General features: G+C 39.9%; 1 protein-coding gene across 4 annotated transcripts in view; it reads right to left on the bottom strand.

The window, feature by feature from the left end:
* PTPRD (protein tyrosine phosphatase receptor type D) overlaps nucleotides 1-19339 on the bottom strand; it is a 1779541-nt gene that overhangs the window by 1371464 nt on the left and 388738 nt on the right. For all 4 annotated transcript variants that reach the window (XM_075931585.1, XM_075931599.1, XM_075931586.1 and 1 more), the window contains exon 3: nucleotides 9029-9102. The gene's annotated coding sequence lies outside the window, so the exon portion shown is untranslated. The remainder of the gene's footprint in view (nucleotides 1-9028; nucleotides 9103-19339) is intronic.

Below are 19339 nucleotides of genomic sequence, written 5' to 3'. Positions count from 1 at the left end.
ATATACTATAAAGAAGAAATAATAAATGATGAGAAGGGAGGTTGGACCGGATTGGTGTTTCACAAAAGTTTCAGGTTCGTGACCCCATATTCAAAGGCAAATCTTATGACTCCTTTACATTTACTGCAAAAGATTTTTAAAAGGTGGATAAGCCTATATAATGTATCTGTTTGTGTACAGGCAGTCCCCGAGTTACGCATCTGGACGCCAGTTCCGACTTACATACAGATTCAACTTAAGAACAAACCTACAGTCTCCTATCCTGTACGTAACCCGGGGACTGCCTGTATTTATTTTGCGACATTGACAAAGATTATATGACTATGAATGGTAAGTATTCAGTCAATGGAGAGTGAGATTTTCATTGCATTAAACAGTTTCTCAATCATGCACTCATAGACTTTAAGGTCAGAAAGGATCATCACGGTCATAGTGTCTGATTTCCTGCACAATACTGTCCACAGAACGTCACCCACTCATCCCCAGGGCTCAACAAACCATGGAAAAATCCACTCGCCAGCCCCGCACCACGAATGAGCCAGACCCGCACTGCGCATGTGAGCACCACCAGTGAACTAGGCGACCGGCTGAAATCTACTCGCCACGGGCGAGTAGATAAACGGATTTGTCAAGCCCTGCTCATCCCTATAATAGACTGAAGTACTCAAATCATGATTTGAGGACATAAAGTAACAGAGAATCCACCATTTACACTAGTTTAAACCTGCCAGTGACCTATTCCCCTAATTTCCAATAGCACAAGAAAACAAAGGTTAATGTTGGTATGGGAGGGGGAGAGCACACCAGCTGAGACAGGGCTCATGACCCTCCCTCCCCTCCGATAGGTCCATCCACATGATTCTGTCTTGACCCCAATATGGTGATCAGTTAGACTTGGAATGTGTTGGCAAGACTCCCCATCCAGACACCTGGGAGTGAATTCTCTTAGGTAACTAAGAGCCCTCTCCTTATACTGGATGTTGAAGATGTTTGCTAACAGTCAGAAATGGGCAACAGGGCATTCCAGGCAATTTTATTATGCCATCCCTTCCATAAATTTATCAGGTTGAGTTTTGAAATCAGACTTTTTAACCCTCTCCTCCCTCCTACCCACTTTCCTTGGAAGGCGATTCCAGAACTGTGAAGAGCTTCAGAAACATCTAATCAAAACAAGTGATTGGGCAACACAATGGCAAACGAAATTTAATGTTGATAAATGTAAAGTAATGCACATTGGAAAAATAATCCCAACTATACATACAATATAATGGGGACTAATTTAGCTACAACTATTCAAGAAAGAGATCTTGGAGTCATTGTGGATAGCTCTGTAAAAACATCCACTCCAGATAGTGACTGCAGCGGCAGTCAAAGAAGCAAAAAATTAATCAGTTCCTTTATCCACCTTTCAATTCTCATATCAATCCTCATCACCTCCAATTTAACTAATATTATCCCATGTGGAATTATAACAAATGACGTATTGAAATCAAGGTAATTAGCTCTAGTGTACGGGTTTTGAAATTCTAGGTCATGGCTAAGGTATGAGGTGCAGTTTGTTCATAGCCAATGTGATTCTTGACCTCTCAGATGAGACTGAAAAGAGAACTAGAACAATATGTTGTGCTGGTTTCATGAAATGATAACTTGTCTATAGCATTTGTACTCAGTCTACTAGCTGATTTTATATAGACTATCAATTAACAGTCAGACTTAAAATTAAAAATAATGACAGAAATTCCAGCCTCCAAATCCTATTCCCATCACCTAAAGACATGCAGCTGACAATTAGTGTTAATTTTCATGTTTTTATTTCCACATATTCAGAATGTGAACACAGTATATTAAAAAGTTTGATAGTGAAGCTATCCTATCAGTATTTTTCTGGGCTTTTTTTTCCTTTCTATGGTAAGAAAAAGCAAAACACGGTGGCTTCTTTCCCTTCCCACTCATTAATTCTGACTCTCTCCTTTTCCCACACACACACACCAGGCAGCAATTTCTCCATTCATAAAAGTCTAAGGGTCAGTTCTTGGCCCCACTGAAGTTAAAGGGAGTTTTGCCATTTACTTAAATGGAACTGAAATATACTCTAAGAGCATGTCTACATGAGCACTTACTGTGTAAGGGTATAAATCTACAGCACTCTAGGACATTGTGTGCTATGTATTTATGTAGACCCTGACCATGAACACTAAAAGTTTCCTAGTGCATTCTGACATACTATTTTTTTCAGACTTCAGTATCTCAATGTGTGTGAGGAAATTCTTCATGGATAGAAGCAATATCCACAGAGACACTTAACCCACAGCTGGAGTGCTGAAGGTTTTCACCCGAACCTTTGCTGCACAGTAAATGCTCATGTAGACATTCCCTCTTTGTTACTCCTTTAAGGGGCAAAGAAGTTGGAACCCCAAATACATCTCCATGACTGAAATAGACTTGCAGGCTGATAAATATACATTACTTTTTCCTCTATTCAGAGTCATTTGTTGTCCTCCTGATTTTGACAGCGTACAAGAGAAGCTGCATCCTAGTTACACAGTTTGGATCTCACTGGTCTGGTATCCTCGGGATCTGATCGATACCAAACAATGGAGTTTGCCAAACCAGCAGAGGTCAATGCCAGCCCTTCTGCAGCTGGCCTTCAGATTCTCCTGGTGTGGACCACCAGTGTCTAGCTGGGCTCCTTCCTTGTTGCTGGCCCTAGCTCCCAGATTACTCTTCTGACTTCCAGCCCACCGGCCACTGGCCCAGCTCTGCTCTTGACCTCAACAGGGCTCCTGGCCAACAGCCAGGCTCCGCTCCTAACCCCAGCCAGGTTCCCCGCCAATGGTCTCCCAGCCGTCCCCCATTCCCAGCCATTGGTCTCTATTCCAGCAATATCCAAGGTCCTACTGGACCACAGATATTGTGAAACCAGAGAGTCCTGGACCAAGAGGTTCAAATGTATATTCTAACAGATTTTCAGTTAGGTAAACTAGTTGATTTATAAAGTTTCCACAAATTGGAGAAATTGTTTCATTCTTACGATCACCTCTTTAGCACCAAATTTCTCGAGCTAAATGTGGTGAAATATGTGACACTTGATATAGCACAGAAACCCTCTCCAAAAGAAACTGTAAAAGTTTAGAATGATTTAGCATGACATATAATTTACAGCATATTATAGGCAGTATCTATCTAATCTTAGGTTTGTTTAATAAAAAAGAATATAAGCACATCTTAAACTGTTTCTCTCCCTCAGCCTCCTAGGCTTTTAATCTTCAATGACTGCTCTAAAGAAATTTATTTTTGAATATTTAGAAAACACGATTAGACATATTTTTTCATAAGTGACTAGCCTAAATTTGAGTAATGAAATCTTCAATGTGCAATGGATAGTGTTATTTAGAGCAAAAAGGTTAGACGCAAACACATTTCAGTTTCTTTTAAATATAAAATAAGTATGCCTATTGATCTCATATTTATTTACGTTATTTCCTTTAAAATCACTGGCTAAGTACTGCAATAGAGAGTTGTTTTTTAAACTACAGATGTACAAAATTTTCCTTAAGGGCATAAATTTGATGCTGGGAATCATTCTTATTTGTCTTTGACAGAACAAATTACTAAGTGGAAACACTGGGCATACATTTACACTAAAAGCTGCACAAAATGGACTGGATAATGTTATTGCTTTTAATATAATTTGCAACTATAAGGTCATACTCACAAAACTAAAAATAATTAAAAAAATAATTGTAAGAGTGGTTAAATCACATGATTTAGAATACACATTAAGTTGTTATTCACCAACCAGTATCAGGAAGTAATTGTTCCTCCAGGTACAGTTAGCAAAACTGATTGGATTATTCTCATCTGCCTCTGACTGTGCAGTGTATCAGATATTGTTATCATATGGTATGATAGGTTGCAGATTGGTTCAAAGGGTCACTCTTCACATAGCAATGAGAGCCCACAAAGCGGTCTTCTGCAAGAAGGAGCAGGCTCTGAAAGATTTGGTTCTCCTATAAGTGAAACAATACAGTAGGGCTACGTCTACACTATGAGTTTTCTTGGCAAAAAATATGCTAATGAGGGACTCATTTGAATGAGTCGTGATCTCATTTGCATATTTTCAGCCGATCCATTTTTGCACTGGGGATTTTACATAAAAACAATCAGTGTGGATGTTTTCTTTTTGCACAAAACCCCCTTTTCCCGCAAGATCAGTGGGTATCTACAGAATACTATACAACAAATGTCATAGAATTATAGAAGATTAGGGTTGGAAGAGATCTCAGGAAATCCACCCCCCAATTCAAAGCAGGATTAGTCCCAATTAAATTATTCTAAATAGGGCTTTTTTATGCCTGGCCTTAAAAACCTCTAGCACCTCCTTACATAACCCATTTCAGTACTTCACCATCCTCCTAGTGAAATAGTTTTTTTTCCCCTAATATCCAACCTAGACCTCCCACACTGCAACTTGAGACCATTGGGTCTTGTTCTGTCATCTGCCACCACTGAGAACAGCCTCTCTTCATCTCTTTGGAACCCTGCTTCAGCTAATTGAAGGCTGCTGTTCTGTAAAGCCTTCACCCAATATAGTATAATGTAAATGTAAGTTTCAGTATAATGTGAATGTAAGTTTTGTAAGAGATAGCTGGGAGTGCTAGTGGCATAGGGTCTGAGTAGAGAGTCCACATATCCAGAAATTCCTGCAGTGAGAGTGCCAATGCCTGAGATGATGGGGCATCCAGGATTTTTCCTCTCTTCGTGTTCACACCTCCACATCAGCTGCTAGAAGTGGCCTCATCGTCCTTGACTGAATTGACCTTGTTATCTCTAACCTTACTCTTGATTGGTACTCTTTTCTTATGCCTGTATATTTATACCTGCCTCTGGAATTTCCACTACATGCATCTGACGAAGTAGGTCTTTGCCCACAAAAGCTTATGCTCCAATAAATTGGTTAGTCTATAAGGTGCCACAGGACTTCTCGTTGTTTTTGCAGATTCAGACTACCATGGCTACCCCTCTGATTAAAACTTTGTACTAGCAGAAGCTTAGTATTGGAAGTAGATTAATACATTTTGTATGGACAATTGTATCCCTTTTCCTCCACGTGTGTAGTTCCTAGGGAGAGGGAGTGAATGTGATTGTTTGGAGAAATAACAACTTGTAGGCCCAACAGTTTCAGAGTCTAGAAGGGGGAAGAAGGGGGAGAAGGGAATGGAAGACTCAGAGGCATTAAGGTGCCATAAATTGAGGCTCAAAACAAACTAGACTGAGGTATGACATTATAGACGACCTTGGAGTATTAAGGGCAAACATCCCATTACAAACAAGACAGCCTTGAAATAACACTGGGAAGGAAGCACCAACAAATTGATGTCAGAGAAAAGAATAACTCGCAGATAAACAGAATGGGAGAAAATTCTAATGAAACATGGGGTGTCTTGTAGGAATTTCCAGGTCTTGTCTTGTCAAGATCGGAGCATGGGTCCAGACCGAGAGAAGCCCCTGCTCCTTCCGCTCACATTTAATTTGCCTGGCCAGTGAGTTAATGTAAGCTTTTAAGAAAAAGCAAAACAGGGGTTGTTTGTTTGTATATGAGTGTGTGGATGTATGTGTGTGATCAGGTTCAATCCCATTTCTATTTAATTTAACAGTGGCATTTATTAAAAGCAATAAAAGTGTAACCCTGGGTTGGTCTTTAGTGAAAATAAGGTAATAGCTGCTATCAAATCCCCTCTCATTCTTCTCTTCTGCAGATCAATACACCCATTTCCCCCAGTCTTGTCTTATTAGTCATGTGCCCCAGCACGCTAATCATTTGTGTTGCCCTCCACTGGACACTCTCTAATTGGTCCATATTCTTAATGTGCTGGAGGGCCTAAAACTGGACACAATACTCCAGAGATGGCTTTACCAGTGCCAAATAAAAAGAGAATTATCACTTCCCTCAATCTGCTGGCAATTCTCCTACTAATACAGCTCAATGTGGCATTACTCCCTATCAGCATCAAAGGCACACTGTTGACTCAGATCCACCTTCTCACCCACTGCAATCTCCAGGTCTTTTTGTGTAGAACTGCTACTTAGCCAGCCAGTAGCAGTGCATGGAATTCTTTTTTTCTAAGTGCAGGATTCTGCACTTGTTCTTGTTGAAACTCATCAGATTAGCCCAATCCTCCAATTTCTCTAGGTCATTCTGAACTCCGTTTCCACCCTGCAGTCTACTAACCTCTCCCTCCAGCTTAGTGTCACAAAGTCGTCGAGAGCGCAATCCATCCTATCATCCAGATAATTAATAAAGATGTTGAATAAAAACAGCCCCAGGACTGACCCATGGGGCACTTGATTTCAGGTGTCAAGTAGATATCAAGCTATTGATCTCTAATCACTGAGCCCAATGATCTAGGCAGCTTTGTATCCACACTATAGGCCTTTCTTCCATACTTCTTTAGCTTGTTGACAGGAATACTGTGGGAGACTATATGAGAAGTTTTTCTGAAGTCAAGGTACTGTCATGTGCACCACTTCCCCCACATTAAAAGAGCCAGTTATCTCATCATAGATGGAAATTAGATTGATCAGGCTTGTCTTGCCCTTGATCAATCCGTATTGATTGTTCCTGATCACTTCATCTCTTCCGAGTGTTTCAAAGTGCATTCCTTGAGCATCTGGCTCCATATTTTTCCCAGGAACTTATGTGAGGCTGAATAGTCTGTAGTTCCCTGAATTCTCTTTCTTCCCTTTTATGAAGGTGGATGCTGTATTTACCTTTTTTTCTGATCACATGGGACCACCCCGATCATCATGGAGAACAACGAATGAATTCAATGGAAATTTTTGAAGTATTGGGCAAGGCATAATCTTGTTTCAAACACTGAGCAAGTTTGCATAAATGGTGACACATTATATTTGTGACAGGCTCAGGTTGGAGGGTTACAGGAGAGTAGTAGAAGGGAAGTATCTTAGCCCCATATTAAATAGGTCCCTGTTCCCACGGTAAACTAACAAGGACTAATCCAGAATCAGCAGGAACTTGCCAGAATCAATTAGGGCAGTCAGGCCAATTAAGAAGCTTCCTGAATCAAGTGAGCCAGAATCCTAATCAGGACAGCTAAAGCCAATGAAGATCCAGTTGAGTGATTAAAAAGGGCTCCCATTCTATTAGCTCACTGTGTGCAAGGCGCTAAGGAGAGAAGGTGCCATGGAGGGTCTGAGAAAAGCAAGTGCAAGCAGGTACCAGGAGGAAGAGCCTGCAGTAAGGAAGGTGCTGGGGAGAACCATGTGGGATAACCCAGTGGACCATAGCAACCATGCAGCTAATACTGGACATTTTACAGTCAGTTGGTATCGCAGGGTTCCTGGGCTGGAACCTGGTATAGAGGGCAGGCCCTGTTTTCCTCACCACCAACTCCCTAATTCAGCACCAGAGAAGAAACAGTTTTGGTAAAGGGTTCTGTCCTGCCCTGTTCCACTTGGAGGGGCAGCAGAGACTATGGAGTTTGGTCTCCTTTCTTTTCCCCATGCTGATCAACAATGAGAGTGGCTCAACAAACAGCAAGCTGGTGCCCTAGAGAAAGTGTCTAAACTGAGAGCTGCTGTGAGCCTCTGAGATTAGCATTCTTCCCAAATGCTAGGACACACCAAGGGCCCACCAAGGCTGAGGAGGAGCTTGGTTACATATTATTATTCTGGTTTTACAGATGGAATAAGTGTGGCCCAGAAAAGTTAACGTAGTAACAACCATGTAAATTGTCATGGTTAGCATGCATGAATTCCTGGATTCCAGTGCAACTATTACTTCCACTTTATTGCAAAAAGAAAAACCAATATGTATTTTCTCACTAGGCTGAATGAAGGGGAATTTGAAGCACAGAGCAGTTAAATTATTTGCTTGAGGTCATACAGCAAATCAATAACAGAGAAAGGAATAGAAACCAAGGCTTCTGACCCACCCACAGGCAGTGAGCTATCCACTGGGTCACAGCATTTCTCAAAATAGTTCTGAGAGTTAAGGAATTTGTGAGTGCCTCTTGTTTGCCCAGCTGAAGGCCAAAGTCAGCAAAAATGTTGTATTATTTAAACACTGTATTTTTGGGAGAAAGGCATTTGCCAACCCCTGTGGAACCTCAATACTTCCTCCTAACTTAACTCATCCCAACTGTGTAGAAACCATCTGTCAGCCAAGGATTGATTGAACAGGATGCAGTTACCCCTCAGACTTCTCTGGTAACCAGTGAGATTACTGTTGAGCACAGTTGGTAGAAAAGAGGCTGGAGGAAGTAAATACTTGAATATTTTAGCAATTTTTTTTCTTGGAATTTGAAATAAATATTAACACATTGCAACCAGCTCTTCAGTGAGCAATGCAAGCACATGCCTGACATTTCTGGAATCAAGCATGCAGAATCCCCAATGCTGCAGATGACAACTTTAGAGATTCCAAAGCCAGAAGGGATCATTGTGCTCATCTAGTCTGATATCCTGTATAATACGGCCATAAGAACACCTCCAAAATAATTTCTAAAGAAAATACATTAGACAAACACTCAATCTTGATTTAAAAATTGTCAGTGATTGAAAATCCAACAGGACCCTTCATAAACTGTTCAAATTACCCTCATTGTAAAAAAAGTACGTGTGCTTTATTTTTTGTTTGAATTTGTCGAGCTGCAACTTCCAGTCACTGGATCATGTTATACCTTCCTCGGCTTTACTGAAGAGCCTGGCATTTGTTCCCTATGTAGATATTTGTTACCCATCCTTCCCCTTTATCTTCTCTTTGTTACACTACACAGAATGAACTCTCTGAGTATCATTATGAGGCAAATTTCCTAATCCTTTGATCATTCTCATGGGTCCTCTCCCATTTTCAAATATGCTTAAGAAGCAGACATAATATTTCAGCAGCCATTGCACAAGCACCAAATACATAGGCAGAATACTCTCTCTACTGCTATTTCAAAAGCCATATCACAGATTAATAGTTCAACTGAATAAGGTAATAAGCAAACTAATACAAACTTACCAATTCACCGCAGTATGGTCCCAAGACAATCACTGACTGGAGGATTAAAAGTGTAAGACCCTCTCAAGTTTTCCCTGCAAGATATACAGAAAAAAATATTTTTACATTCGCAACAGCAAATCTTAATGCCATGAAAAAGAAAATTTATAAAGGTGGTACATTGTAGACCAGGGTGTGGGCAATAATGATCCAGCAGGTTGGATGCTGTTTGCAAAGGTTAGCCCCTGGCAGGTCGCCAGATACTTATATTTATCTGCAGGTCCAGTTTGTAGCCCCTGTTAGCTTGAGCTTTGCCATTCTTGGTCAATGGGAGCTGTGGGAAACAGTAGCCCCACCCGACCCAGTGTTTTCAGTTCCCATTGGCAAGGAACAACCACCATGGCCAACAGCAGCTGCAGGAAGCAGCCATACTTGCAGTCAAATATGGAGTCTGGCAGCTCGTAAGGGCAAATTCTGGCAAACCATGTCTGGCCCACAGGCCAATCATTACCCATCCCTGTAAGAGGTGTATGTGGACAGCATCAACAAATTAACACCACAGCATAACTGCACAATTCATTGGAATTCATACAATATTTTTAATGCAAGAGTATAGAATATAAAGTATAAAATAAGTCAGATATTAAGTGATATGATTCATAAGATGTTCTCTGATAAAAATGTTCATGCTACATCAATTGTTTTATTAACTGCAATAACCATTTATAATGTCCTTCCAGTCATGCTAGTCTACTAAAAACAAATTTTGTTTCAACATACTGATACCAAAATCAGAGACATTTTTAGCTTTTTTAGTACCTATGAGTTATTACCAATTCAATAGTTCTTACACAGACATGATATCAGCCTGGTAAATTATCTTGCTGATTTGTGAAAACAGGATTGCTACTAGTAAAACAATCATCTGTCAGTCCCACTTACAGATACCTAATGTGAACACTGTGCTATAAGGGCATATTTTATCTCTGCTGCTTAAGTATTTCCACATTAGCAGAAAAAAAGTGTTTTAGCAGAATGTTCCAGCTATATATGGGCCTAGTTTTATGGGCTAGCATTGTTTCGACACCAGGCTAAAGCAACTCTTTTTCTTCGTGGTTTTTTTGGTGTGAGAGTCTGTGTGCATGTGTGTTCCTCATGTCAAAATGCCTTAGAGGGTTTTATGTCCCCCTGGGATCTCATATTGTAATTACACACACACACACACACACACACACACACACACACACACACACATGTTTTAAAAAATGTTAAGTCACTTTGAATATTTTAAATAGAAAGGCAGGGTAAAATGTTTTAAATAAATAAATAAATAAATAAATAAATAAATAAATAAAAGTTATTAAATATATTCTTTTTATGTATTAAATTAAATGTATTACATTTAGTCATAAGGGAATCTGTTTACTTTGGGTTCATTGTCTTAAACCTGAAAGTATGTGTACAAAGGTGATCTAGTGCAGGAGTTCCCAACCTTTTTCGGTCCCCGTGTCCCCTTGGCTTTTAGTAAACCTTCCCGTACCCCCTATTCTATATGAAAGGAAATAAATTCTAGACTCTAGAATCCACAACTTTTTTTTACTAACACTACTACTTTTGGAATATTTCATTTAGGATAATCTAGTTATTTACCAAATATTCCCCGTACTCCCTTGACAAGCTTCGCATACCCCTTGGGGGTACGTGTACCCCAGGTTGGGAACTCCTGATCTAGTGGATACAATGCATTTAGATTTTCAGAAAGCCTTTAACAAGGTCTCTCACCAAAGGTGGGGGAAAGTCCTCTCATATATTTGTAACTAGTTAAAAGATAAGATAGGAAACAAAGGGTAGGTATAAATGGTCCATCGTCAAAATGGAGAGAAGCAAAGAGTGGTGTCCCTCAAGGATCTGTTCAGGGACCAGTCACATTCAATAAACAGTGAGGTGCCAAAATTTGCAGATGATGCAAAACTATTCAGTTATTTTAATGTTGATAAATGTAAAATAATGAACATAGGATAACAATCCAAACTATACATATAAAAGTGATGGGATCTAAATTAGTTGTTACTACTCAAGAAAGAACTTGGAGCCATTGTGACTAGTTCTCTGGAAACATCCACTCAATATGCAGCTGCAGTCAAAGTGAACAGAAGGTTAGGAATGATTTTCTGTCTTATCTATCCCTTTCTTAATAATATTGCCTCTATAAATCCTTGGTATACCCCCATCTTGAATACTGTGTTCTATGCAGTTGCGGTCACCATCTCTAAAATATATTGGAATTGGAAAAGGTTAAAAAAAGGGCAACAAAAATGATTAGGGGTATGGAACAGCTTCCATACGAAGAGAGATCAATAAAGACTGGGACTTTTCAGCTTGGAAAAAGATGACAGGGGATGTGATAGAAGTCTATAAAATCATGACTGGTACAGAGAAAGCAAATAAGCAAGCATTTGGTGACACCTCCCAGACAGTTCTTGTATTTACAAGAACTGGGGTGGGGGGCACCAAATGAAATTAATAACAAACAAAAGGAAGTATTTCTTTACACAATGTAGAACTCTTTGAAAGAGGATGTTGTGAAGGCCAAGACTATAATAGGGTTAAAAAAAGAATTTAAAAAAATCATGGAGGATAGATGCATCAGTCACTGTGACCAGGGATGGTGTTCCTAGCCTCTATATGCCTGAAATTAGGAATGAACAACAGGGACGGGATCACTTAATGGATTACTTAATAATAATAGTTCTGCGTTCTTTGCACATGCCAAACTCACTGAAATTGACTAGAACTAGGGATACACTATCAGTGTAGAATCTGCTTTTCCAGTATACATCTGAAAGTTCACGTATGAAGGCAGTACAATTAAAACACACTTTTGCTTTTTTGGGGCATAACTGTATAATTTATTTTAAAATTGATTTATTTATTTTCTAGTTCTATTTCACACAGCATTGATTGTATATTATTTGTAGCTTGAGAAAAATATTTTTATCAATCCAAAATATTGCTTTATAATCTAACTTCTTAGTCTGTTTCTCCTTCTCCCAATTCCTTCCATTTGAAATATCTGCCTTCTCTTTTTGTGGCATAAATTGCTCTGATGAACCTATGTTAGTTGCCAGCCAATGTTAAATTATTTTGACTGTGTATACATATCCTTGAGAATGATCATCTATCATAAGTTCTCCTCTTCTCCTAAAATGGGGAACTTCTTAAAAACAACTATTTTTGTTTATTATCTTACAGAATTGAAAATTTCAACTTCATCTCCTATTTCTTTGTAGTTCATGACCCACAAGTGTGTGCTTTAAGAAATAGTCATCTACAATAATTTGTTGCATTCAGTATCTTCCATAATGTAAATTACTCTAGCATTTATCAATTTCTATAATATTAAAGTATATTTTATCTTGAAATTAAAATATTAATTCCTAGATGAAAAAGGCATATTGCAAATTTTATTAACTTGCATTTTCCCTTGTATTTAGGGTACCCTCCTCCTCCCAGTGCCTGCCTACAGTTTAAACCTGCTTGCTGAAAAATGCCATAGGCTGCAAGCACCAAGCAGGTGATATTGAAGAATCATGAAAAATATGTTAATAATTAATATCAATACCTGATATTTTGAGGACAAGGAGAAAATTTCAGAGAATTATATTAATGTGAAAACAATTCCTGGAAAAAATGAGTAGTCCTGTGTGTGTGTGTGTGTATATATGTACACACACACACACACACACACAGGGAGACCTCTCTACCGTCAGGTCAGCCCTTATATCCTGTGTTAGCGGTCCAGGGGTTCCCGGGGCAGGGCTCTAGAACTAGCCCCCTGCGGCTCCCCAGGTGAATGCCCTATCCCCTGAGCTATGCAGGAGCCCATCTCACCACTCTACCTTCAGGACAACCCTTATACAGTGGAACCTCCCCACCTCTCTGCCTTCAGGTCATCCCTTATCAGTTGTGTTGGCGGTCCGGTGGCTACCAACCCTGGGAGCAGTGGGACACACAGCAGCAGAGTCAAGGCAGACCCCCACCCCGGTCCACCCCACCACCAGCAAAAGCACCTGGAATGCACTCCCCCCCCATCCACAACAGGCCCCACCCCACAGCCTCCACTGGCCACAGCACTCCACTGCCTATCAATAGGAGCTTCAGGAGCAGCACTTGCAGGAAAGGACCAGAACTTCCTATGCTGTAGTCTCCTGTAGAGACTAACAAATATATATATAAAATCACAAGCTTTCCTGGGCAAAACCTACTTAATCAGATGAGCACATCCCTGAAAAAGTAATTTTTGGCTTTGGATTCAGAAGACTGGGTACTAGGGATACTTACACTTCTGTTTAGACAAGATTGCAGCAAAACATAGAACCACCCTATGTGATATTTATAACTGCTCCTAATCAGAGACTGGGCCCCATTTTGCAAGGCACCACATACACATCACAGCAACATAGCTTACAACCTAAATATAAAATGACAGACAACAGTGTAATTGTAACCATGTCAGTCCCATGATATCGCAGAGATGAGGTGGGTGAAGTAATATCTTTTATTGGGGTCAGCTTCTGTAGTGAGAGAAACTTGAGAGCCACACAGAGCTCTTCTTCAGGCCAAAAGCTTGTCTCTCATATCAGCAGAAGTTGACCAATAAAAGATATTACCTCATTAACCTGGTTTTGCTAACAGATGGTTACAACATACAGACAGAAGAAGCAAAAGTTAACAGCAATACAGTATGTCATAAACTTTGCGATATTTTGCTATACGTTGGGAATGTATCAGTTGAATGCAAGAGATGAGGTGCTTTGCTTCATCACGGGATGATTATATGATGTGACCTTGAAAAAAGCTAATTCAGTGCTAGGATGCATCAGGTAAGGTATTTCCAGTAGAGACAGGGAAGTATTATTGACATTATAGAAGGAACTGATGAGACCTGAACCGGAATGCTATGTGCACCTTTGGTCTGTTATGCTTAAGAAAGATGTATCCATGGACAAGGTACAAAGAAGGTCTAGTGGTATGCTCACAGGAATGGAAACCCTCCCTTTCAAAAAGAGACTAACAGAACTTGGCTTCTTTAGCCTAACCAAATGAAACGAAGTAAGTTATGATTGCTCTCTATAAATGCAGCAGAGGGATACCTGGGAAGAGAAGAGTTAGTTAAGTGCCAATGTTCATGCAAATATGAATGGATATAAATGAGCCATGAAGTAATGTAGGCTTCAAATTATATTTTTTTAACCATTATGGGAGTAAAGTTTTGGAACAGGACTCCAAGGGGAGCAAGGGACAACAAACCTAACTGGCCTCAAGATGGAGTGTAATAAAGTCATGGAGGAGATGGTAGGATGAGACTACCTACAATGGCATGTGGTCCATCTTCAACATTAGTGATCAGAGATGGGGCATTATCTGTGGTGGGCTTGGAGTTAATACAGAGAATTTGTTTCCAGGTATTTGGTTGCAGGCTTTTGCCAACATGCTCAAAGTCCAACTGATCTCTATGCACTTGGGATTTAGAAGGTGAATTTTCCTTTAGGTCAGACTGGCAGACACCCTGGGGAGTTTTCACATTGGTCTACAGGATAGAACATAGATTACCTGCAGAATTAAACTAGAGTTAATGATGCATTTTCTATGAGTTGAAGTCTTTAAACATGTTTTGAGAATTTCAGTCATTCAGCCAGAGGCTAAGGTGTTTATCAAGGCATTAAGTGGGTGAGGTTCTGTGACCTGCCATCTGAAGGAAACCTGATTAGAGGATCATGATGTTCCCTTTTGGCTTGGAAGTTTTATCAGTCTGTAAGGTGCACAGGTAATATTTTCAGTTACGGGCCAAAGTAAATAATGATTTTTGTCAGCAGGGTTTTATGAACAAACAAATAAACTCTAAAAATATATACCTCCCACCCACGATACAGCCACATACACTGTCCTAGATTCATTTAACTGGCATTTTTGTTTGAATCTGTAATATTAGGTATGCATATGGTATTCAAATAAGCTAATTACTAACAAAGGATTCTTTAAAAAGATTAATATGTGACGTCCACTCCCCCATTTAGCATCCGAGAATCATGAATCATTATTTGGGTGACTGTTACTAAGGTACTGCATGAAGAATGTTTCAATGCTATTTTCTAAAAGACAAGCAGCACATTTTTACCCCTGACAACCTTGCCATTTTAAATTCCCTGTGCCTTCTAGGCCTGAAATAAGTATTACAGAAAGCCATACAAAACTGACAGCCATTAAACTCATTCCACTCCCCTTTTCACACAGCATATATTCCATACATAAGCAGCATTAGTCTGTTCAGGCACAGAAGCTCATTTACTAAGTTCCATAACAAGAGCCAGGATTTATTGAGGCTGTCATTAATGTATGCATGCTGTCAACTGGTCTCCACACTGCCCATCTGGATCATATCCACCCTGACATCTGAGACACCCAAATGGTAGCCTATTGACAATAGGAGCATAGCCCGAGTGCTGCCTATCTTGCTTAATTCATGGATTCTTCAGACTGATAACACCAGATAAATAAGAACGTCCCATCTTTCCTCTGAGCTTCACAATCTTTTATCAACATTTAACCATTACTCCAGAGATAACATAGTGACTCTGAAATGTGATCTAACCATTTGGATGTCAAGTTGTAATACAGGATGAGACAAAATTGTGCAAGGCAATGTAAACTGTTCCTGAAGTGCCACTTGAACTGCACATTCTGTCTTTATTAACTCATATCTGTTTCTATGATTAATTATGCCCCCCCATGATTGATTAGTATTACCTATTGCCCTTCTGTTTTATACTTCATGATCATTGCCAATTCATTATGTTTGGCAGCAACTGATTTCTATGACAACTCAGACATAAGACACATACTTAGTTACACCAATTGCCTCTCACAAGTGTGCGGTGAGGAAGAACAGTCAGGGCTACTTTTAGATAACATAGAGCATCACCTGAATATTACTACCTGCCTGTGGGAGTTATGGCTAATGAGGTACCCAATTACTTCTGATCACTAAGAAAAAAGCCCAGTAGTTCAAGATTTTGCATATGACTGCAGAAATATTGTCTTACTGTTTAAATTAGCAGAGAACCTGCAAGGCAGAACATTTTATATTGTGTGACTAGTTCACAATGGTCAAATACACATTCCAACTCCAGAGATTTTTGGTTTTTTCCATTGGTATCACTCAAGGATAAGTAATTCTCTTTGTGCTGCTACTTGAATCTGCAATATTAACCTACATTCCCACAAAAAAGAATTTGCAGGACAAACTCTGCAACTACTGTGGTCAAATTTGTTATTAATTATTTATCATTTTACCATCAGGCATGTATGATAGTCATATATTGACTACAACTAGGAAGCCAAAGCAGTAACGAAGGTCGCAGTCCAGGAGAGCCTTAAAGCATATGTTGAAATTTAAGCATGGGCTCATGCAACAATTATTTTAGTGGGTCTAAGCACATGCCTAAACGCTGTCCTGACAAGGATGCTTTCCTTAATCCGGGCTCTAAAGCAATTTGCTTGTCCTTTATGACAGAGATGCATATAAGGGATTAGGTTATTTTCTCATTCTCTCTGCATTGGCATGATTGTATGCTCTCTAGAAACACTGCCCTTGAACACAAGTAATAAAGGAGGTTATCAAATCCGCTTTTTCATCACTATTTTCTTTGGGACCTTATTGTATATTGAATTACATAACAAAACCTTGTGTGGACTGTCTTATTTGAACGTCATATAGAGAAGAATCTCAAATTTCATGGTGCAGATGGCCGACCCTTTCAGAGAATCAGATGTCTAGTCTACCTATAACAGAAAGGAATGAATCACCTGGGCCTAAAATAGGCTTAGAGGAACTCAGCTAGAAACCTGAACTAGGCAAAAGCTCTCTAAGCACAGAGGACTGGGAGAGACTCTGAACAAACAGGGCCACGAATTAAGAGTTCTCCAAATGGTGGAGAAACCTAAGGCCTGATAGTAGCAGGAATTGCTGCAGAGACTTTTGTTTTGTTACTGTAAAATTTTATCTGGACTCTGAGGTGAGACCCTTTAAATCCTCATTCACATGATCCATTCAGAAGGTTTTATTAATGGGAGATGTGCTACTGTAGAGTGTTTGGCTTCTTGACTGGGCTGTTTAAGTGACTGCACTGGTACCTCATTAAATGGGTGACACTAATGCAGGCCCCAAGAGAGCCACACTCAGCTACAAGGAAATGCACAGGACAGGAGGCAATGGGGACTCCTTTTACACCACGTATTTGAAATACCTCCTATATTTTCAGTTTGTACTCACTATAATTTAGGACACACATTACAGAAGAGGCTTTCTAAAAACAACCTCCCAGCCCTCAAACCCACTAAACAATTAGGGCTTATCTAGACTATGTGAAACAGTGGAAAGAGGATATGCAAATTCCATGGGAATTTGCTTATCTTCTTCCAATAGCACTTTTGAAAGCAGAGCTTTCGCAAGTGAAAGAAGTTTAGACGCGGCTTTTTCGGCAAAGGGGGCGCTCCCCCCTTGTTGAAAAGCCATGTAAACCTCATTTTTTGAGGAAGAGCAGCTTTTCGACAAAGGGGGGAGGTGGCCAAAAAAGCCGCGTCTAAACTACTTTCACTTGCGAAAGCTCCGCTTTCGAAAGTGCGATTGGAAGACGATAAGCAAATTCCCATGGAATTTGCATATCCTCTTTCAATTGTTCCGCGTAGTCTAGATAAGCCCTAAGGCTATGTCTAGATTACAGGAAAGATTCGAAAGAGGATATGCAAATTCTGTGGGAATTTGCATATCTTCTTCCAATCTCTCTTTCAAAATACATTATTTTTATAAATACATTAGAAGCAAGAGGAAGACCAAGGACAGGGTAGGCCCACTGCTCAGTGAGGAGGGAGAAGCAGTAACAGGAAATTTGGAAATGGCGGAGATGCTCAATGACTTCTTTGTTTCGGTCTTCACCTAGAAGTCTGAAGGTGTTCCTAATGTAGTGAATACAAGCAGAGAGAGGGTAAGTTTAGAAGATAGGATACACAAAGAACAAGTTAAAAATCACTTAGGAAAGTTAGATGTTAGCAAGTCACCAGGTCCTGATGAAATGCATCCCAGGATACTCAAGGAGCTGATAGAGGAGGTATCTGAGCCTTTAGCTATGAACTTTGAAAAATCATGGAAGACAGGGGAGATACCAGAAGACCGGAAAAGGGCAAATATTGTGCCCATCTATAAAAAGGGGAATAAGAACAACCCAGGAAACTACAGACCGGTCAGTTTAACGTCTGTCCCAGGGAAGATAGTGGAGCAGGTAATTAAGGAAATCATATGCAAACACTTGGAAGGTAATAAAGTGATAGGGAATAGCCAGCATGGGTTTGTGAAGAACAAGTCATGCCAAACTAATCTGATAGCTTTCTTTGACAGGATAACGAGCCTTGTGGATAAGGGAGAAGCGGTGGATGTCATATACCTAGACTTTAGTAAGGCATTTGATACGGTCTCGCATGATATTCTTATTGATAAACTAGGCAAATATAACTTAGATAGGGCCACGATAAGGTGGGTGCATAATTGGCTGGATAACCGTAGTCAGAGAGTTGTTATTGATGGTGCTAAATCCTGCTGGAAAGGGATAACAAGTGGAGTTCCGCAAGGGACTGTTTTGGGACCCGTACTGTTCAATATCTTCATCAATGATGTAGATATTGGCATAGAGAGTACGCTTATTAAGTTTGCAGATGGTACCAAACTGGGTGGGGTTGTAACTTCTTTGGAGGATAGGGACATAATTCAAAATGACCTTAGCAAGTTAGAGAAATGGTCAAAGGTAAACAGGATGAAGTTTAATAAAGAGAAATGCAAGGTGCTCCACTTAAGACGGAACAATCAGTTCCATACATACAAGATGGGAAGCGACTGTCTAGGAAGGAGCATGGCGGAAAGGGATCTAGGGGTCATAGTGGACCACAAGTTGAATATGAGTCAACAGTGTGATGCTGTTGCAAAAAAAAGCAAATATGATTCTAGGTTGTATCAACAGGTGTATTGTAAGCAAAACTCGTGAAGTCATTCTGCCTCTCTACTCTGCACTAGTTAGGCCTCAGCTGGAGTACTGTGTCCAGTTCTGGGCGCCACATTTCAAGAAAGATGTGGAGAAATTGGAAAGGGTACAGAGAAGAGCGACAAGAATGATTAAAGGTTTAGAGAACATGACCTATGAAGCCAGGCTTCATGAACTGGGCTTGTTTAGTTTGGAAAAAAGAAGATTAAGGGGGGACATGATAGCGGTTTTCAAATATCTA

Source organism: Pelodiscus sinensis, chromosome 6 (genome assembly GCF_049634645.1).
Source record: "Pelodiscus sinensis isolate JC-2024 chromosome 6, ASM4963464v1, whole genome shotgun sequence".
NCBI lineage: Eukaryota > Metazoa > Chordata > Testudines > Trionychidae > Pelodiscus > Pelodiscus sinensis.
The sequence above is the reverse complement of the archived record's forward strand: the minus strand, read 5'-3'. Positions and strand labels throughout refer to the sequence as shown.